The sequence below is a fragment of the Panicum virgatum genome, chromosome 2K, assembly GCF_016808335.1.
Source record: "Panicum virgatum strain AP13 chromosome 2K, P.virgatum_v5, whole genome shotgun sequence".
Lineage (NCBI taxonomy): Eukaryota > Viridiplantae > Streptophyta > Magnoliopsida > Poales > Poaceae > Panicum > Panicum virgatum.
This window is the reverse complement of record NC_053137.1, coordinates 12,153,587-12,170,448: the sequence shown is the minus strand read 5'-3', so window position 1 is coordinate 12,170,448 and position 16,862 is coordinate 12,153,587.

Genomic DNA, 16,862 nt, shown 5'->3' with positions numbered 1-16,862 from the left:
TGTGTGACAATGAAGAATTAGGGTAAATTGTCAAATTCTTGAACCACAGATATGTTTGTTTAGGCTTCTTTCATTTTCTCTCCGGCTCCACCGCTGGCCGTCCACTACTACAAAATACATCATCGCAAACGCCCCATCACCGCCGGTTCGTTTCGAACCGGCGGTGATAGTCTATCACTGCCGGTTCCAAATGGACCTGGCGGTGATGCTAATATATCACCGCCGGTTCGTAATACGACCCGGCGGTGATGCTCTCGAGGGCATCACCGCCGGGTCGTATTACGAACCGGCGGTGATATGAGGGCATCACCGCCGGGTTGTATTACGACCCAGCGGTGATGTGTTCTCCACCTATTTTAATTTTTCTCACCCTCTCTTTCACTCATCTCCCTTACATTTTTTTCATCTCTCTCGGACCTTCCCCTCCTGCTCCGCCGCACGGGCCGCTCCCCCCTCCTGCTCCGCCGCACGGGGCGCTCCCCACCCTCCTGCTCCGGCCGCCGCACGGGGCGCGCCCGCTCCACTCTCCTCTGCTCTGCAGGCCTCGCTGTGCCGCCCTCCCCCCCACCACCTCCTGCTCCGGCCGCCGCACGGGGCGCGTCCGCTCCAGATCCGGTGCCAGCGCGGCCACTCAAGCTCGGCCGGCGCTCGTGGAGGCCGGATCCTGCCCCGGCGTGGGCGGATTCGGCGGTGGAGTGGGGGCGCGGCGGCGGCCCGGAGTGGGACACTGCGGCTGCCCGGAGCGGGAGCAGCGGGGGCGCGGCGGCGGCCCGGAGAGGGAGCTGTGCGGCGGCGGGAGCGGCGAGCTCGCAGCGAGCGCGGTGGCGGCGGCGGCAGCGGAAGCGGCGAGCTCGCAGCGAGGCGGCCTCTGCGGCCGGGGCGCCCCTCCTCTCTTCAAGGCTGCTGCCGCCCTCCACGCTGGCGGAGAGGAAGGCCGTCCCCCTCGCATCACCTTCCCCCTACCCGACGCGGGCTTGCCGCGCCTCACTCCCCCACCTGAAGCTCGGACCCCTCGCGCCTCCCGTGCGCCACTCGACGCTGCCTCCGGCGCGAGACCCCACGGCCCGACACTTCCGAGACCGCGGCGCCTCCAAGCTCCTCCACCGCACGACTTGGTGAGAAATCCAGCGACTCCAAGCTCCACCGTCAACCTCACATTTGATTTTATATTTGTTGGGATTCGATTCGCAACTGTTCGTTCACAAAAGTTTGGATCGTCGGCCTAATTGCACGTTCTGATGCTAATTTACTTGAATGGAGCAGATAATCTTGTCGTGAAAAAAAAATAGAACAGATTTAGTTAGCTTATGGTATGGTATGCAGTTGGAAATTGATTTGTTTAGAGTTAAGGTGCGAACATGGTCCTTGTTCATTTGTCTTATTTAGAGCAGATAATCTTATTTAGAGTTTAGAGAAGATAATCTTATTTATTGAGGGATTATACAGGCTTCCAAGTGATAAAAACAGGCCTTGCTCCCTGTTTGCGCGCGGGCCGGCTCCCTGTTTTGAAGCGCATATGTAGACCGCGCGTGATTTGGCACTGAGGTGGACTAACTTTGATCTAGTGTTTTCATCAACACAAATACACCATGTAGATGAGGTTGGTGTTCCAAATCTATGTGTCCAGATAAATAGCCACTGAGAATACTGATAGCTTCAGGTGCTGTGTGTCCAATGCTCATTCCCCTAGGAGCGGATTGGCTGGTGATGATGCCATGGAGTCGGAGGAAATGCTCGCGATGCTGTACAGTATGGCAATCATGAGGTGAGGAAATTCTCACTGCAATCATCATATAGTTCTTTCACTTTGCTACCAAGTGCTATTTGGTGGTTCTCATATAATTTTGTTAGTTCTGAGAATTTTGATTTGTTCCGTTGTTTCTAGTCATGATATTTTACTTTCTAAGATAAAATTACTTTCAGGCATTTGATTGGTTGAAGTGTATTTACTGGGATCGCCAGACTAATTCCATTCCTGATGTTCAAGTGGAACTGAGGTCGAGATTGCATGAGATTTCTTCCTTTCTGAAGGAGAATGATTCAAAAGAATCAAAATCAGGTTCCAAAAGGAAACGTGAGTATCAGAAGCTTATAGATAGAACTGTGATTGAGCCAGGCTTTGATTTTACTTATCTCTTCCATTAATCTGAACCTTTTCCTGCAGTTGTATAACTGTATAGTTAAGCATCCTCATTTATTTGTTACAATCGCATCATCTACTTTTTGTATATTCTTATTGCGAATGTGTGATGGCTACCATCTGTGCATGTCAATTCTTCTTTAGTAGTATTTACATCCAAGATATGAATAGCTGTGACATGCAACTGGTTCTTATTTGTTTCTATTCTACTGGATCATATGCAACTGGATACTCCAGAGTCCCCTGAAAGCAGTGACATGCAAGAAATTCATAGTTTGGGTGTTTATCAGTCATGTGACACTCAAATATCAAAAAGTGATATGAAAACTATCACTGGTTCCTCATATCATGTATCTGAAAATATTTTTTTTATGGGAAAAAGGTCTTCACCGCCGGTTCGTGTATTCAACCGGCGGTGTTGATGTACCCATCACCAACGGTTCCAAATACGAACCGGCGGTGTTGATGTCCCATCACCAACGGTTCTGGAACCAGCGGTGATGGCCCTGCTATCACCAACGACTTAAATCCAACGGTACCCAAAACCGTTGGTGATGGGGTTTAAGAACCGGCGGTGATAAGAGTGGCTGTAGTAGTGGTCGGAATCGAGCACTGCCAGTCATGGAGTGGCCCTTGTTGCCGGGACCGAGCCTAGCTCAGCCTGAAGTGCTAGCGGAACCCGCCGCCGGGGTCGAGCGGGCTGCGCGGCAGCTTCGAATGGACATCGCATGCCGCGGGGAGCAGGCGCCACAGTGAGCGGCATGCGAGAAGGGGCCTCCGCCGGATGGGAGTTGATTGACGCAAGTAGCCATGGGGAATTCGTGAGACGTGCCTTTTCTAATTAGAACGTGACCTGTTCCTGTAGCACCCGTGGCTACAGGAGATCCAGTAACGTGAGAATCAACAAGCAAATCACAGATTGGATAGGGTTCGAGGCAGGGCGAGGACCTTGACTGTGGCAGAACCACTTTGAATTATACCAGTTCGAGTGCACTACACATCTAAGCACACCTTTCCCGGTATAATCATTGGTCTGTCGGGTAACATCCCCATGTAACCATTGAATATCTGATCGAACCACAAGTATACATCACGCACGAAGGCGAGTCGGAGATACAACATTCCACAATATTTTACATCATATAGATAAGAGGTATAATTTACATCAAAGTGTTGAAGCTAGAAAGCTGAAGTTCTAGCTTTTACAAGTTTATTCAAAGAAACTAAAAGAGTTTAAAAGTAAGCTACGCTTACTTCAGAAGTTCTGCAGCGGAAACTTAAAACACAACTACATACAAACGTCGTAGGGTAGATACCATGGTAAGCCTGAATATGACATCACTCGGTCGATTCATTGCTGTTCGAAGATGGATCCCATTCCATGGACCAGTCAGGAGGTAAAAACACTAGGCCAAGTCAAACTAGTGTTTGGCTCATCAGAAGTCATTCCTGAAAATAATGTCACAAGCAAGACTAATGTCACAAGCAAGACTGAGTATACTAATACTCAGCAAGACTGACCCGCCTAAAGGTATAACATAGCCCTTTAACTAGACATGCAAAGCTTGTGAAGATTCTGGAGTTTCTTTTGCTGAAAAGTAACAAAGAGTAGATCCTTAATTTTAAGTTTTAGCTTTCAGATTCTAGTTGGATTAACCAGTCTATGTAAGCGCCTATCTATACAAACATGGCAAAGGGATCAAGTAGTCTCAATATATCCGCGAGAAACGGACGATTCTGAATCGAAGTTTTCAACCTTGCAAGGGTAAACCTCACACACACGCTTGTAGTACTGTCGAGTCATTCCCAAGCAACTGTTGGCTTCTCATTCCAGTTCGTGGATCAGTGCCACTCTCTCCAACTACAGAGAACAACCACATCTCTGTACCCGTAGTATTGCAACATAAATTTAACTTCCTATCTCTACGAGAGAGTGGGAGGTATGTCCACTTGCCGTGCCGATCAGTTACTAGGCTTACTGCGTACCATATTTACGTCATGTGGCTAGTATTTTCAAACACTTAACCACCGCTACCACACACTGCGACCTTATCAAATTTATCGACACAGACAGATTTCAACATGAATCTCATAACCAAATCCATCCATGATCCTTATAGTGATTGCAAGAATGTAAACAATCAACTCCTATAAAGCTCGCGAGTGACAGACAATCACTCAACTTTTACCGGTCCTATTAGCATAGCATCTATTCCGGACTCAGTTCTAGTGTCCAATCAATGGGTACCTAGAAGTATGCATCTAAGGTTTTCATTTGACTCCAATAACTTATATGCACAAGTAAATAATAACAATAAGTTGCATAATTTGAAATAATAGGATTATGTATCGGGACTTGCCTTCAGTAGTGTCAATAAAGTCAGTGGGCTTTGGCTCTTCCGAATCAAAGTTCGGGGCTTCAGTTAACTCTATAGTGTCGACTTGGGCTTCAGAAATATCCCCATCTGGTTCCTGAATAAGCTCGTAGGTTCCGTCTGCTAACGGGGTGACTTCTATATGGAATGCAAAAGTTGGAAATATAGTGAGGTGCTTGAGTATAGCATTCCTTCACTATAAGATTGTAAACCAATAAAGTAAACATTTAAGTCTAAACTTAAAATTTTTCTTTACTGGGCAATTGTTTATAGAGTAGAAGTAATTACAATAGACTCCATAAAATAACATGGAAAAGAGGTTTTTATTTCAATAAATGGAAGATTTAATTAATTTCTTAAAACACAAACAATACATAGAGAAAGAAAATGTTAAAAGTATAAATTAAAGTCCACTAATGGGTTTAGAAAAATTTTGTAAAGCTTGACATATTCTAAAGAGCATATGTTCAAAAGCTCACAAGCAAAATAATTTTTGAACATTAGATACAAATAAAAAGGTCTATTAACTAATCCTATTTTTAGAATTAACTACACAAAATTACAGCTAAACTTCACAACATCAAATTTGTAGAGCTAATTACACGAAATAAAACAAAATTAATTTGACATTTTTCTGATTTTTCTACATTTTACTAGGATTCTTTAAAGTTCACTTGAAAAAGATCAAAAGGGGAAATATCTTTTTGCAGAAAAGACCCCAGGAAAGATTGCAATCCTTGCAATCGGGTCCTTGGCCAGGGTCAAAGGGGAGGAGGCGGCTTGACCGGCCGATTCCGGCGAGGGGGATCGCCGGCGGCGAGGGCCAAGGGGCCAGGGAGCATGAACAGGTCATGGCACACCTGTTGGTGAGCTTTGGTGGGATGCAGGACAGCCGGAGGAGGCTCGTCGACGGGGAGCAGGGCACAGCGGCTGAGGTGAACGGCGATGGCAGTGCTCCGGTGAGGGATGGGTGGGATTGAGGGGCTGGTGAGCTTCACTGGATCACGGCGAAGCTATCAAGGAAGTCAGGGCGGCCGGGGTGAGTTTGTGGCGGCAGATCGACGGTGGCAGGGCTCGCTGGAGGTGGGAAGGAAGGGCGGCGGTGTTGTACGCCGGCAAAGAAGCCCGGTCGGGCCTTTTATAGTCCGCAGGGAGAAGGATAAGCGCGAGAGGGACTTTGGGGATGAGCTCGTCTGGGAAAAGGGGTGAAACAAGCGGCTGCGGCATTGTTTTGCGGGAGCCGATGAGGTGGCGATGCAGGGGAGCGCTCGGGGCGGCGTGGCGCAAGGCGACCAAGCCAGCAAAGGTGGTTCGGGGTGGCAGAGCATGCGCTCGACACGTGGAGGCGGCGAGGTGGCCCGGGGAAGCGGTTTCGGCGGCGCTCGAGCTCGCCGGAATTGGAATGCGGCGGTGGCGAGTTGCGGTGCGGCGTGGAGAACGGAGAGGGTGCCAGCGAGGGGTTGGTGGGGTCAGGGAGAACCCCAGGAGGCCTGGTGGCACTCCAACGGCGGCGCGGGCGGCCGGTGGGCGGGGAAAACCCGCGGCGGCGGCGGCCTGCGCAGCTCCGGTGAGGTGGGAGGTTGAAGAAGGGTTCCAGGGGCTAAAGTGGAAATTGTGAAACTTCAGGGGCTTCATTGTAAACTAAAATTTGCCATTGATCTAGGATTCAAATGAAAAAGTGGCCAAAATGAAAGTTGTTCAGTTTTTCAAGATCTACAACTTTCATGTTGTGCAAATTTTCACTAGATCAAAAGATTTTGAAATATTTTCAAAAGTTCAAGTGAACTTTATTTAATAAAGGAAAAGTACTTTTTGATAGCAAATTCACTCAATTTTTGGACTTAATTGCAATAAAGCTGCCAAGTAATGATTACTAGCACATTTGTAAGAAAGCCCTTCACAAATTTGAAAATACTCCCTAAATTAAAACTTTTTGCAAAAAGGGACTAATAATTTTGTATAATTACAAATATACCCCTGCTTTGCACTGAAATTTTTTAACTATCAAACAAGGATAAACACACAAAATTCTCATAGTATTCTATGTTCTAATAGCTAGACACCTAAAGTGTCACACTGGCCACCGAAGAACATAGTTCTATTTCAATTTTTAGATTTACCATCCTGTTTCTAGTGTCCACCACACCACACATATATGCCTCAAGGCTTACACTGCAAACGGGGACCTACTGGTCAGACTAATCACCCAGACACGTACTCTATACTTGATGCCTTCACTATTGGCTTGACGCTGGTCCTCCAGCAAGAGCTCCAGGGAACCGACTCTATAGTACATACCAGCATACCAGTCTTCCTAGGTATCCATAGTTGGTGGTAGCGTACTCGACTTGATCAGGGCCTGAGGGACAGCTTTCCCTCCCTTCTTGACCAGTCTACGATCCAACACCGCCTCTGGCTGAAGATTCTGGGCATCGAGGTCTGCAACTTTGGGTAATTCAGAAAACACAGGAGTATAGTTAGGCAAAAAAAGGTTTCAATTGTGAAACATGGAACACTGGATGTATCTGACTATGGTCTGGTAAATCCAAGCGGTAAGCCAGACGCCCAATGCATTCCAGCACTATGAAGGGCCCAAAGTATTTAAAGGCTAACTTTGGGTATGGTCTGTTGACCAAGGAGGATTGAGCATAAGGTTGCAGCTTCAACAGAACTTGCTTCCCTTCATGAAATTCTCTGTCCATCCTCTGCTTATCAGCCGTCAGTTTCATTTTGTTTTGTGCTTTTGACAAGTGTTCCTTTAGCCACATGTTCTGGTTCTTCAGTTCTTGAATTGTTTGTGCCACTGTGCTAGTTGTTGTTGTGGCCATTGCTGGTATAGCACCAAAGCTGGGGTCATAGCCATACAATGCATGGAATGGAGAGCACCCTAATGAGGAGTGGAAAGAAGAATTGTACCAAAACTCTGCTTGTGCCAACAGGGACTTCCATTTCCTTGGAGTGTCATATACCACACATCTTAAGTACATTTCTAGACACTGATTAACTCTCTCAGTCTGTCCATCCGTTTGTGGGTGGTAAGCTGAACTGAAAATGAGACATGTCCCCAATAGAGCAAACAGTTCTTTCCAGAATGCACTTGTGAAAATCTTATCTCTATCAGAAACTATAGTTTTTGGTAAACCATGCAACTTAACCACATTGTCAAACACTGCTCTAGCTATTGTAGGTGCTGTGAAAGGATGCTTAATAGGTATAAAGTGAGCATATTTAGTAAATCGATCCACTATGACCAGAATGACATCATACCCTTCAGATTTTGGCAATCCTTCTATGAAGTCCATAGATAAATCCTGCCATGCTCCTTCTGGAATTGGCAGTGGTTGCAATAGACCAGCAGGGTGTGTGTTCATGTGTTTGGCCAGTTGACAAATTTGACACTGCTTCACAAAATCTTCAACTGCTAATTTGAGCCCTTTCCAATGAAATAGTCTGTGTATCCTTTGATGTGTAGCCTGAATCCCAGAATGACCCCCTATGGCACTAGAATGGAAAGCAGTAATGAGTTTGATCTGTAATGCAGAATTTTGGGCTACCCATATCTTGTTCTTGAATTTGATCAGACCCTTGTCTAGGCTGTAGCCATGTTCATCAGGACTGTGAATAGCTAGTTGTGCTAACAACTGCTGTGCTCGAGGATCAGTGGTGTACGAATTCAGTAATTCTTGGACCCACAATGGTTGAACAGAAGACACTGCTTGGATTGCCAACAGGTGACCCACTCGTGATAGAGCATTAGCTGCTACATTTTCTTTGCCTTTTCTGTAAACCACCTAAAATTGGAGTCCCATCAGTCTATGCATTGCCCTCCTTTGCATGTCAGAGTGTAGATTTTGCTCTGTGAGGTAAGTTAGGCTTTTCTGGTCTGTCCTGATTACAAACTGTTGATGCTGTAAGTATTGCCTCCATTTATCCACTGCCATTATCAGTGCAAAAAATTATTTCTCATAGATGAAAAGATGCTTGTGGTGTTGAGCTAATGCTTTGCTCAGATAGGCTACTGGTTGACCTTTTGCATGAATACTGCTCCAATGCCAATATCTGAAGCATCTGTCTCTACTACAAATTGCTCCTTGAAGTCAGGTAGGGCAAGCACTGGAGTATGGGACATGGCATGTTTGAGCTTGTCAAAAGCTTGTTGTGCTGCCTCAGACCTGAGAAACTGCTTCTTTCGCAAGAGTTGCGTGAGGGGTTGAGCTATTAATCCATAGTGAGGAACAAACTTCCTATAGTACCCAGTCAAACCTAGAAATCCTCTTAATGCAGTGACCGTAGTCGGTGTTGTCCATTTGAGCATTGCCTCTATATTAGTGGGATCAGTGGATACCCCTTGATCAGATATAATGTGTCCCAAGTACTCTAATGTAGTCTGAGCAAAGGAACACTTAATAGGCTTCATGTATAAGTGATGTTCTCTTTGCTTGTCCAATACCAAGGAAAGATGATGGAGATGAGTTTTCAGGTCAGGGCTGTAGATCAAAATGTCATCCAGGAATACCATAACAAACTTTCTCAATAAGGGAGCCAAAACTTCATTTATAATGCATTGGAAAGTTGCTGGTGCATTGCTTAATCCAAAAGGCATTACCCTAAATTGATAGTGCCCCTGATGTGTTTTGAAGGCTGTTTTGAATTCATCTTCTGGTTTCATCCTAACTTGATGGTAGCCTGACCTCATGTCTAATTTGGTGAAGAATTTGGTGCTAGCTAGCTCATCCAAGATCTCATCAATCAATGGCATAGAAAATCTGTTCTTTACTGTTATGTCATTCAACTTTCTATAATCTACACAAAATCTCCAAGATCCATCTTTCTTTAGGACTAGTAACACAGGGTTGGCAAACGGGCTACAACTTGGAGTAATGAACCCTGCAGCCAACAACTGTTTGACTTGCTTCTCAATTTCATCCTTATGGTGTGGGGAATATTTATATGGTCTAGAATTTACAGGAACTGACCCAGGAATGAGGGGAATCTGATGGTCATAGAATCTGTGTGGACGTAGTTGTTGTGGTTCAGTGAACACATCCTGATATTGTTGTAGCAACTGTTGTATTTTTGCAGAATGTTGTGTAAGCCCTTCTTGAGGAACACTCTCTACCACTGCTATGGCCCATAAATCATTTCCTTGAACCCACTTGTTCAGCTGAGTGACAGATACCTCTAGTATTGTGGACACATTGGGTTGTACTCCCTGCAAGAGCAAATGCTGGCCTTTATGGTGAAACTCCAGAGTCTTGTCAGCCCAGTTATATTGCATGGGAATATTAGCTTTCAGCCAGTCATATCCAAGGATTGCATCATATGCAGGCATGTCAAGCACTTTCATGTCAGTACACACAGTGTAATCCTCACACTACCATGCTAACTGAGGAACCCACTGATCTGTGATCAAGATGTCACCATTTGCCAACCTAACTTGCTGTGGTGACATAGGTACTGTTGGTATTTTCAGACTTGCACCAATGACTTGCTGATGAAACTGTGAGAACTACCACTATCCACTAAAATCAACATGACTTTGTTCTGCAGGAGTGCTCTCACTACTAGTGCCTCTCCTTGTGCAATACCAGCTAGAGCATTAAGGGATAGTTGGCAGAAGTTAGAAGATAGATTGTCCTCTACCTCTAATTGTTGAAGCACTTCATCTGTCAACACTGCATCCAACCCATTAAGTGCCAGTGCATTCACTTGCTGTTGTGGCCTTTTTGTGCAAGATTTAAGGTGGTTAGCATCAAATGGCTCTCTACAGTAGAAACAGAGCCCATTGGCTTTTAAGTAGTATCTAGTTTGTCTTTCTTTCCACAAAGGACTGAGTTGCCCATTGCCTTTGGAATCATTCTTGAGAGATGGAACAGTTGTTTTGTAGCTGGTTCCTGGTTTTGTCCACTTGGCTTTGCTATTCTCTAGCACTTGCTGTTGGATTCTAGCCAGTAACATGGCTCTTTCTAGTGTATCAGGTATTTGAGATTGCACCACATTCCCTATTTATGGCTTCAACCCTCTTAAAAACTGTGTAACAAAGAACAATTCACACAGCTCACTGTTGTGCATAGTTAGTTGATACTGGAGGTCTTCAAAGGTGGAAATATACTGATCCACTGTAGTCAGTTGTTGGAGTTCCAAGAGTTGTGTCAAGGATTCCCAATAATCATTGGTGCAAAACTTTTGTTCTATTGCAGCAATGAAAGTTGCCCAATCTTCTAAACCATGTTTCAGCTTATACACCTTAAGCCACTTTGCTGCCTTGTCATCCATATGCATAGATGCAATATTGGGCCACATAGTCTTTGGTAAATCAAAGATCTTGAAGTAATCCTCACATTTATCCTTCCAAATGCATGGATTGTCAGCAACAAAAGTAGGAAACTGCATCTTAGGCACAAAAGTCTTAGGATGCCCTTTGTCCATGTAACCTCCCCTGTCCCTGTGAGGAGCTCGATGTGGTGGCATTCCTGCACGACCTGAACTTGCACCTGTAGGAGCATGCTGATGGTGTTGTTGGAATCCCACATCCTCATTGCTATCACTGGATTGCGGGCTTGGTGGTCATTCCTGCTGAGTTCTCATCTGATTGAGGGTTAACTGGGCAACTGCATTGCCAGTGGCTTCTATCTGCTTGGCTAATGTTTGTTGGTCGAGCAACATTTGTTCTAACTTGCCCTCCATCTTCTCTTGACGATCTTCAACAGCACCAACCTTGGCAAACAACAAATCTAGGCTTTCCATCACACTCTCCCAATTCTCATCCTCTACTCATGCACGCTCCTCCGTCTGGGTGAGGAGAATCTGGGTCTGCGCGGAGGGCATAGGCGGCACCGGGTGATGAAAATCTGGGTCTGCGCAGAGGGCATAGGCGGCACCGTGTTGATTACACCGGAAGTAAAGCAATGATAACTCGATTTGATATTACCTCAAGAGGCCCGAGAAGCGTCGCTGAACCGATGGGATGCAGTAATCTGACATCGGAGCCGACGAACTTGTGCCGAATTGCTCGACACCGCGCCCGTGATGTAGATCCTATAGTACCCAATCGTCGCAGGGATTCCGAGATCGAGGAACCCAATCCCGCAACTAACCTAAGCGGCGCGGCGAAAATTTGTGGACGGCGACGCCGGAGCGGCTAACCGGCGAGTGGCAGTGGCCGCCGGCGACTGGAAGTCGAAGGCGGGGCGTGGACGCTGGAATCTGGACAGAAACTGGCGGAGCAGTCGGATCGCCTTGGATGCGAATCCGGCCGATAGCGGGATCGTGGCGACGAATCGGGTGGTGGCGCGCCGAGAATCGCGGAATCTGATGCCACTTGTAGCACCCGTGGCTACTGGAGATCCAGTAACGTGAGAATCAACAAGCAAATCACAGATTGGATAGGGTTCGAGGCAGGGCGAGGACCCTGGCCATGGAAGAACAGAGTTCTATTTCAGTTTTCAGATTTACCATGCTGTTTCCGGTGTCCACCACACCACACATATGCCTCAAGGCTTACATTGCAAATGGGACCCACTGGTCAGACTAATCACCCAGTCACGTACTCTATACTTGACGCCTTCACTGTTGGCTTGACTATCCAGTCATGACAGTTTCCTGCGGATGCAAATGGCTCAGCTGGTTCTCAGAATTAAGTGGGGTAGTTTAGTCCATTTGAGTAGCTTCTTACTAAAATCAAATTAATAATAGGTCCAGCATCCAACAACTAATTACTACAGATTTAGTGAATTAGGGTAAATTGTCAAATTCTTGAACCACATATATGTTTGTTTAGCCTTCTTTCATTTTCTCTCCGGTTCCACTTCCACGGCTGGCCACCGGAATCGAGCGCTGCCAGTCATGGAGTGGCCCTTGCTGCCGGGACCAAGCTAGCCTAGCTCGCGACGGCCTGAAGCGCTAGCGGAACCCGCCGCCGGGGTCGAGCGTGCTGCGCGGCAGCTTCGAATGGACATCGCGTGCCGCGGCGAGCAGGCGCCACAATGAGCGGCGTGCGAGAAGGGGCCTCCGGCAGAAGGGAGTTGACACAAGTAGCCACGGGGAGTTCGTGAGATGTGCCTTTTCTAATCAGAACGCGACCTTCTTTTTTTTGGCGAACGTGACCTGTTTCTTGCGGATGCAAATGGCTCTGCTGGTTCTCAGAAGTAAGTGGGGTAGTTTAGTCCATTTGAGTAGCTTCTCACTAAAATCAAATTAATAATAGGTCCAGCGTCCAATAGATAATTAATACAGATTTAGTGAATTGGGGTAAACTAGCCTATAAATCCGTGCTCCCGCACGGGCTAATTAGAATCAATATAAAAATAAGGCTTATGACTAATAATTATCTATCTCATATCCTCTTTCATCTATTAAATATTCTAACACATACTATAAAATACATTTATCATTATCTAGTTACAATAAATTTCATTTTGCATCACACATCATGTATGTTTGATATATTTAATTGAACCATTTGTTTGAGAATAGTTATGCTTGTCTCTTTCATCGTACATGAATACATGGTACGGTGACACATATTGTGGGTAGTATTTTTGTATAAACAATAACATAAAAAATATAATAATAATGATAGCAATAGTAATTTAGAATTTTATATTGTTGTACTTTTATATTTTGTTATAATATATTATAATTTAGATTCAGATTTAAGGGTTACTTTAATTTTTAATAAAAATTAATTGAATAATTATATGCAAACTTAGAGGGTTATTTGTATTGTTTTTATAATTGCATAGGTGGGTAATTTACACAAAGATTAGAGAGTTACTTTATTTTTTATAATGGTAGACGTGGGTAATTTAGGTACATGTTTAGGGAGTTACTTTAATCTATTTTATAATGGCATAGGTGGATAATTTATTAGGAAAAATAACAGATCCAATGACTATTAGATTAGAATTGTCTGATTGATGGCTGGATATTTTTTATTTTTGTGAAATTTTTTAGAATTTCTTTATTTTTATAGAACGTCCACCTAAGATATTAGGTGGCTTCACGTGAAGAAGCCTCCAATAAAATTGTCAAATTCTTAAAAACAGATATGTTTGTTTAGCCTTCTTTCATTTTCTCTACGGTTCCCCCGCTGGGAATCGAGCCCTGCCAATCATGGAGTGGCCCTTGCTGCCCGGACCGAGCCTAGCTGGCGACGGCCTGAAGCGCTAGCGGAACCCGCCGCCGGGGTCGAGCGTGCTGCGCGGCAGCTTCGAATGGACATCGCGTGCCGCGGGGAGCAGGCGCCGCAGTGAGCGGCTTGCGAGAAGGGGCCTCCGCCAGAAGGGAGTTGACGCAAGTAGCCACGGGGAGTTCGTGAGACGTGCCTTCTCTAATCAGAACGTGACCTGTTTCTTGCGGATGCAAATGGCTCAGCTGGTTCTCAGAATTAAGTGGGGGTAGTATAGTCCATTTGAGTTGCTTCTCACTAAAATCAAATTAATAATAGGTCCAGCATCCAACAGCTATAGGAAAATAAATATAAAAACAGATTTAGATCATGTAGCAAAATCAAGTTTTCTTATGGTCTAGAGCAAAAGTCATTAAACGGTATCCGGTAGCTAATTTTATCTTATTAATTTATCACAATAATTATTGGAAAAAGAAAAAAAAAAGAGATCTACTGGAAGTCTGGAACACTATTGTTGCACAAACGGTTGCATATAATAGCTGAGTAGGGAATGGAGATCTGCTAGGATGATGTAATAAGTTAAGGCGGAGATAACTCTCACCCATCAATCTACACTACGGGGAATCAAGACATCGTTGTGTGCCCGTGTGTCTTTGGCACACGGCGAAGTCTTCGCTGACGGTGGCCACCGGCAAACCGTAGACGGCAGCCACGGGGACGGTGAACGCCGAGTTTGCCGTGTGCCATTTCTTGGGCACACAGCAAAAATCTTCACCATGTGTTTTCCCAAGCACACTAAAAACAAAAAGTGAACAAATGGCATGGCCTTCAACTGACGGTGTTGGAGGAAGTTCGCCGTGTGCCAACGCCATGGCACACGGCAAACACCTACGCTTCGCCGTGTGCCAAAGACTTGGCACACGGCAAAAGTACTTTTCCAGGCTGGCCATAGGGTCACTTTGCCGTGTGACATGGTCCCGGCACACAGCAAAGTGACTCAAAAAAAACCATTTTTTTGTTTTTTTTATGTATAATGGACTCACTCCAACATATATCACAACTAACATCACATGCATTATATATAAAACATTATATAAAACATCACATGCATTATATATATCACAACAAACATAATAGCATCACAACACAAAGCCGCTAATTCACAAGTATGAGGATCCATGGGCTGAAGGGATCGGTACGCCGGCGTTGCGCATTTAGGATCCATGGGCAAGACTGAGGATGAGCACGTAGTTGTGGCATCAGGCACAGCTTTCTTAAGTGCTTGTCGCTTTCAGTGTCTCCTCATCTTTAGAATTATTATTCTTCCCGGCTGTAAAGCAGTTGTGTTAGCAAACAGACCGCTGGACAAGTTTTTTGTTTTAGTTACATAGTTGTATACATAAGAATTGTAGTTCAAACAAACGTACCCTTCTGTGGAAACATGTTGGGTGGCATCCGGTGGTGTGCCCAGTGGTGTTTCCTCTACAACGGTGGAACCTGTTCCCCGTTCGTCTCCAGGCGATTCTTCTTCTTCTGAATCTGTGATTGCTTCAATCAAGTAACCTGCATGAGGATCATGTCGGGCACCATAATTATGGGCACCCTAACTAGAGATTGAAACACCCCCAAATAACGCGCAACACAACCAAATGCTTGGCCCAAACCCTCTTAAGGTGCGAGAAGCCCAAGTACGCACTCGGCCCATGGCCCAGCACCACGGTACGACCCTTCTGAGGCCTCACCAGCCGAGGGGTCAACTCCGCCTCGCTCGAGGGCTCCCCGCCAAGGCCCCTCGAAGCGCAGGCAATCTCTGCCTCGCTCGAGGCCCCCTCAGCCGAGCCCTCAGCGGGGCCTCGGCACGGGGGAAAACTCCGCCTCGCTCGAGACCCCTCTCGGCAGACTAGAGCTGCAGCTCAACCGCTCGACGGGACAGGCGCATTTATTGACCAACCACTCTGCGGCATGGGAAGGGAGTCAGACGGCGTCAGCTGGCGTCGGCCACCACGCCGCACAGCAGACGTGACCGGCATCTCGTCCGCCTACTCCAACCACTGTACCTCAATTCCCGACGCGGAGTGGCTCTGCGGAACACTGCGCGGACAAGTCTGACACCATCACCACCACTGTGCCGCCTACCCCTCGTACTTTCTCCTCTGCAGGACCCTCGGCAGGCATAGGCAGCCACCCTCGAACGTGGTACGACCTTTGACCGGGGTAAAGCCACCCTCGGACGGCACCCACGACGCTCTGCCTCGTCAACACAGAGCACTACGCATCTCCACAGTTATCGCCACACCGCCGACTGGCGCCACAGGACAAGGACACGCTCCGGGCACGGCCAATGGACTTTCAAGGACTGCGAACATGCTCGGCTCCATGCTCCACACTGTTCGGTGGCAGGGACCGCCCACTGCTCTTCCCCAATTCGGGGGAAGGAGACGACATCACTGATCACCCACGCATGTAACTCGTCCCACCTTGAGCCTATAAAAGGGGGGAGGAGCACACCGACAGAGACAAGTTCACGCACGTAGACACACAGCAACACACACAGAGGAACTCTCGCACTCACTTCACTCGATATTGGCACTTGCCTCAATCAGCAACACCACCCTCAAGGACTTGGGAGCTTCTCTCCCTCTCTCGTTCAAGCTTGTACTCCCTACTACCAGCACCCCGGTGCAAGATAATACAGTATCCCCCCTCTGCTGGACGTACGGCCTCGATTGGCCGGAACCAAGATAAATCTGGTGTCACTGTGTCTTTTCTTGCATCAACCATCTAGATATCGGGACACGCAGCATTATTACTAGTTGGTGCTAGACCGCAAGGTCCGGACACCGACAGATCCGCATGAGGTAGTGTAATTTATGGATTGTGTTTTTGCTCAAGTATGTAGTCAGGGGCAATGTATAGATAGGTTGAACCATACATATTTGCAGACAACGTGCTCCATGTGCACCTCCTTGTCCAGAAGGTCCCGCACCTAGGCTGCGGGTACAATGTGTATTGGATTCAACAATTGCGCTGATCTGCGGTAAGAGTGGCAATTGTTAGAGGGAATAGTAACAGTGTAACATTAACAGAGGTGCGTTCTATTGTAATTGTAGTTACCATTCCTGTGGAGATGGATTGCAAGTGGACCACCCGGTGGAAGTATTTCTACACGAATCCAAAGTGGCCATATGTTCAGGAAGGGCGCACCATTCGTCTCACG